The sequence below is a fragment of the Hypanus sabinus genome, unplaced genomic scaffold (assembly GCF_030144855.1).
Source record: "Hypanus sabinus isolate sHypSab1 unplaced genomic scaffold, sHypSab1.hap1 scaffold_498, whole genome shotgun sequence".
Taxonomy (NCBI): Eukaryota; Metazoa; Chordata; class Chondrichthyes; order Myliobatiformes; family Dasyatidae; genus Hypanus; species Hypanus sabinus.
Genome location: NW_026781366.1, coordinates 322,816 through 329,162, shown reverse-complemented (window position 1 = coordinate 329,162; position 6,347 = coordinate 322,816).

The following is a 6,347-nucleotide window of genomic DNA, read 5'->3' as shown; positions in this document are numbered from 1 at the left end:
AGAGGTGGAGAGGGTCAGGCACTTTTAAATTCTTATTATTTCAGAGGACCTGGCATGGGCCCAGCAAGTGCGTGCAATTATGAAGAAGTGCACCCTGAGGTGTTTGTGAAGATTCTTCGGCATGTAAAACTTTGACAAATTTCTATAGATGTGTGGTGGAGAGTATATAGACTGGCTGAATCATGGCCTGAGAGGGAAACACCAATGCCCTTTAAGGGAAAGTCTTACAAAGAATTGTGGATACAACCCAGTCCATTACGAGTAAAACCTTCCCCACTATTGAGCTCTCTACACAGACAGATGTCACAGGAAAGCAGCATCCAACATCATGGACCCCACAACCCAGCTCGTGTTCTCCTCTCTCTCCTGCTATCAGGAAAAAGATACAAGACCCTCATGACTCACACCACCAGGTTCAGGAACAGTTATTGCCTCTCACCCATCAGGATAATGAATCAAAGGAGATAACTTCATGAGTTTCACTCATGCCATCACTGAAATGTTACCAGAATCTATTGACTCACTTTCAAGAACTCTTTATCTGATGATATTTTTGCTCATTTTTGTCTTTATTATTATCATCATTATTAATATTTTATTTTCACATTTTTATTTGCACAATTGTCTTTAGCACAGTGTTTGCTTCTCCACCTTGTTGGGGACGGTCCTTCATTGATTCTATTCTGGCTCTTCAATTTAATGTGTATGCCCACAAGGAAACAACTCTCAGCGTTGTATATTGTGACCTGTGTGTCATTTCATTTCATACTTCAAAGTAAATTTGTTTACTGATCTCCCGGACACAATCACTACCTCCACCCTTCTCTTCTCCATCTTTCATCACGCTCCACACCCGGATCTATCTCACACTTCCCTAAATCTTCCCAGCTTTGCCCCCACCCCTTCCCCTCACTGTACTTATCACCGTCCCCTGACTCTCAGTCTCAGCCTGAAATGCCAGCTGTTCATTTCGCTCCACAGATGCCGCGTGAGATTTTTGCCTGATCCTCAATTTTGTGCTTCCTGCAGACTCTGCAGATGTGCTGACCTATGCTTAATGTGAGGAGGCTGACTGAGTCTTCACTGCCATTTGAGTCTCGTGATTCACTATGCTCTGACGGAAGACATTTTTCCTCCTCCCAGTCATGAACAGTCCACCCCTTTTTCTGAGACTCTGGCCCCTGTTTCAACCATTCATGATGTTGTGCATTCAATCCTTTCACCTTTCAGTCCTCGATTCTCTAAAAGGAACAGTTCTCACATTTCATCTTTCATCTGGGATGACCACAACACTCTGAGATCACTGTGCAGAGTCTTCATTCTGCACTCTATAACAAATATTATCTAACCTGTTTTTAAACTACTGTGTAATTAATTTCCATCTGTGCCAGCCCTGTGTGACTCTGTGTGTCACCTCCATTACCCTGCCACTACTTCCAACTTCTCACTTCCCCTCTACTGGACCCAGCTATCGCTCTATTGTTCATTTCAAATGCCCAAACCTCAGCCCTTTTTCTCTGGTCATCTCCACTCCGCTTACAGTCCAGAGCGAGGTCATCGATCCAAAACCTGGACTGGCCATTTCTGTCACTAGATGCTGCCTTTGTGACTGAGGTCCAGTCCTGATGAAGGGCCTCAGCCCAGAATGTTGACTCCTTATCCTTATCTGTAGATTCTGCCTGGCCCTGCTGATTTCCTCCAGTGCTTTGCACGTGTTGCCTGAGGTGCTCCAGTAGTTCATTCTTTGCACAAATAACCTCTGTGAGTAAAGAGAGCAGGATTTTACACAGTACTGTAGGTGCAATCCCAACAAAGCTCACAGAATGTGAGGATATTTTCACTTATGAGGGGTGATTAATAAGTTTGTGGCCTAGGTAGAAGGAGTTAATTTCAGAAAACCAATCTCATTTATTTTTCAACAGTCCCCTCCTACATTTGCACACTTAGTCCAGCGGTCGTGGAGCGTACAGATCTTGGACCTCCAGAAAGTGTCCACAGATGGGTGATTGATAAGTTTGTGGCCTAAGGTAGAAGGAGATATATAGCTCTTGTTACAAGCTCATGCAGGTCAACTCCTTGAGTGTTAGGCAGAGAGTTTGAAGTTAATAACTCTTCTCATTCTACCCTGGGCCATGAACTTATCAATCACCCATCTGTGGACACTTTCTGGAGGTCCAAGATCCGTATGCTCCAAGACCACTGGACTAAGGGTGTAAATGTAGGTTGGGGACAATGTTGAAAAATAATTGTAATAGGTTTTCAAAAATTGACTCCTTCTGCCTTAGGCCATAAACTTATCAATCACCCCTTGTATACCCAGTAACTCCTCCAGTAAATAACTTTGACCTCCCTCCCAACCACTGCACACCAGTCCCTCACCATTTAAACACACTCAGTGTTTCTGTGCCTCCTGCAAGGTGACCTCTCCTTGCCAGCTGACCTGTCCCCATTCACTCCGTTTCCCTTTGTCACCCTGAAGCCTCTTGACGATATAATCACTACTCAAACCTCAGGGGGTTTTCTCACTTTCAGGAGAGTTTAATTGCCAAGTGCACAAGTACAGGGTGGCACAGGCACAGTGAAACACTCACTTGCAGCAGCACCACAGACTTGTTATTGCCCCCAAACCATCGGACACTTGAAGCAAAGGAGATAACTTCACTCACCCCATCACTGACCCGTTTCCACAATCCATGGAGCCACCTTCAAAGACCTTTCACCTGACATTTCTGGCATTTTTGCTGCATTATTCATATACGATAATTATTTTTTTTTATTTGCACAGTGTGTTCTCTCTTTTACATTGTGTCAGTCCGTTGTGTGTTGGCTTTCCATTGTGTCTCTTGGATTGACTGCGCATGCCCGCAAGACAATGAATCTCAGCTTTGTATAAGGCAGCGTATACGTACTCTGATAATAAATTTACTTTGAACTTGTACTTTTAAATGTAGACCAGATAAATTGTACAGATCTGTGATACACAAAATGAAAAAAAAAATGAATTTTCCATCATTTTGCCATATAAATATAAATTGTCTGTCAACAACAGACTCAGAAATGTACTGGTACAGAGGAGATGTCAGGGGTAAGGTTTTTTATGGAGAGAGTGGTGAGTGCGTGGAATGGTCTTTCGGCAACAATGGTGGAGGAGAATACAATAGGGTCTTTTAAGAGACTCCAGGATAGGTATATAGAGCTTAGAATAATAGCCCATGGGTAATGCTGGGTAAAGTTAGGTAATTTCTAAGGTAGGGACATGTTTGGCACAACTTTGTGGGCCGAAGGGCCTGTATTGTACTGTAGATTTTCTATGTTTCTCTGTATTTCAGCCAAATGGTTGATTCAGTTTGGGAAACAGTGGGCTCCAAGCCCCGGTCCTGACAACACCGAATTGGTCATCCTGCAGGCCTGGGAAGGATCTGGTTATCCCTTCTCGGTAAACACACAGACACCAGGAACAAGAACAGGCCACTGGGCCCCTCCAGCCCGTCCTGTCATTCAATAAGGATCCAGGCCTGTCCATCGTTGACCCCCAACACCCCTCTTATCCCCACTTTGCCATGACCATTGTAGCAGGTCAACAGTCTGCCGGTGTTTGCCCCACAATGTGGTAAATCCCTCTGCTTGCCATCATCGTTGGCTTAGACATTTTCACAGATGAGACCCTCCTGTCCCGACCGGGACAAACATTCTGTCCGCCCCCTCTCATGCCATCTTTGTGCTTTCAATAAAATCCCCCCCCCCCCTTTAACTCTTTCGTCTGCCGGGATCCCTCCGTCCCCGGGAATCCAGAATCAAGCCGATGGGCCGAGCGGTCTGTCCCACCTCTCTGTGATACATCAGAATTTGATCACAGGAGACACTTCTCAAACGCCCCCAACTTTCCTCACAGGAAAATGGAAATAAATCAGACATTTACCTTGGGATTTGTTCGGGTTTGTGGAGCGTTCAGCTCAAGGGCAGAAGAAACATCAACGGAGATAACGCCCTGTCGGCTGGTCTGGCTCAGCTATTGGATATAACCAGTGACTGACATCGCCTCGGGCCAATGGGAATAGCGTAGATTCGAAATCCACTGGTGACCCCCGGGGGTGTCAGGTGATCGTTTGCTCAGCAGTTAAACCGTCTTAGCGCGTGTGTGGGCGCATGTGACGGCGGCAGACGTAACAGATCCCGATTATGGGAGTCCGTGTACATGACGTCAGGCGCGTGTGAGTGCCGTTGTGACGTCACGAGGGGGGAAGAGCTTGTGTTTTAATACACCTTAATAGATATCCCTTATAATTTCAGCGGTATAACACAATTAATCATGGTTTTCATTCTGAATCCAAATCTATAACAGAATTGCTAGCGGGGTGTATACGCAGTCTATTCGTCAACAGAATACCTCTCGACCCTGCAGACTATAAATTAATAATCCTGGTAAATTAACAATGTTGTCAATGTTGAGGCGACCCTTCCCTTAGCAGCCGGAACCATTCAGTCAGTTGATCGCTGAGAAGAATTATGTTTGTTTGTCTTTAAAGACGGCTGGACGAAGTTGATGTGAAGGTCGGGGTGTCCCAGTTAAAGGGCAGGACTGCTAAACCTGCGTTTTCGCTCCGACCTCCGACCACCGACCACGGTAGCGCCGTGGCGACCTCTGGCCATTGGCGGCGCTGCGGCGACTTCCGGCCACTGTTGTCGATATGGCGACCTCCGAGCATGGATGGCGCTGTGGCGAACTCCTGTTCAGCGCAGCCGCAGTGCCGACCCCAGTCGTGTTCGGTGGTGTTCCGGGTCGGGCGGGGGTGAGGTCTGATGTTGGGTTTGTGTAATTCGAGGGTCGATCGCAATGGGAAAGGGTCGGGACGGAGCTCTGCTGAACGGCTGCAGGCTCTCTTTTGTCGTGGTTTCTCGTGCAAGTGACCAGGAGACGCAGAAGATTCTTCAAGTAGTATTAAACTTTAACTTGCAAATCAAAGCTGAGACAGTCTGTGAGCTGGTCGCTGATTGCCCACCGATCCTTGCACATAGCATGTTTTATAGCAATCTCCTGGTTTAGTTGTATTAGCATATCCAAACGGTCTATAGTTGCGTCTCACAAGTACATCCGCCACTATTGTTTCTACCCATTGATTTAATCATGTTCTAATCTACATCTCTTAGCTACCTCTCATTAACACATCATTTTAATCTACATCTCTTAGCTAGCCTCTCATTAACGCCCCATTATCTTCTTCTACATTCTTAAGATTTCATTCTCCTACTAAATTGGATACATGCATAGCAAATAGCAAGCTCAAAGCTGACTGCATAGTTTTGGTTACACAGTAAACAATGCAACTTTTATACTCCAATATAACCCCCCTTTGAGACCAGAGGGTCTCACACAGAGAAAAGACTAAGAGTCTGCGCACAAAAGCCCCAATAAACTCAAGCACTTATCCCCAAATCTCGGGTTAAACTATCATTTTCTGCGCCAAGTCCTCAAGGTATTCTCTCCTGGGCCGCTGAGCCAAAAACCTGTCCCTCTGTACCTGAGACAAGGAAAAAGACTCATAAGCCCTTACAATCTACTCCCACACTGTCGTTTTGCTCTTGTTCATCCTGCAGGTGTTGTAGGCTGTAACGATATATTTTCGGTGTTTCTTTCTCCACTAAGCTTGCTTCAGTAATTGCCCATAGCACTGGAAATTGTTTGGTTGCAGCACGCACTGCAAGAGATTTGAGACAAGGAAGAAAGCAGCACAGCACAAGCACACAGCTCAACAGTACAATACTGACAGTTTTTGCCATTTTAGTCAGCCATGCTCCCTGTCCTCCGAGTCTACTTTCTAGCCAGTCAAATAACTGATGTCCGGACCCTGCATTCTGTTTAACTTACTTTCTTAGACTTTTCAACTTATACATTGCCTTAGTAAACGATCCTTCTGGACTACAGTTATTTGGTATAAAAATACAGCACTTCTCTCCAAACATCACACAACCTCCTCCTTTTTCTGCCAACAGCCAGTCCAATGCTTTCAGGGTTCCATTAATTCTCTCTACCATGCTCTGCGACTGAGAGTGGTATACACATCCAAATCTTTGCTTTATCCTTAGCGCTTGTAATACTAATTTGACCACTTTCTGGATAAAAGCTGAACCATTGTCTGAGCAAACTTCTGTAGGTATTCCTAACCTTGGGATCACTTTATTTGTCAGAAATTTTACCACTGTCTTTGCCCCTTGATCTCTTGAAGGTACCGCCTCCACCCATCTGCTAAATCGATCAATTACTACCAGCTTGTATCTTTTTCCTCTCACTGTCTGTATCATGTCTACGTAATCGATCACTAGATGTTTAAATGGTCCTTCAGGTACAG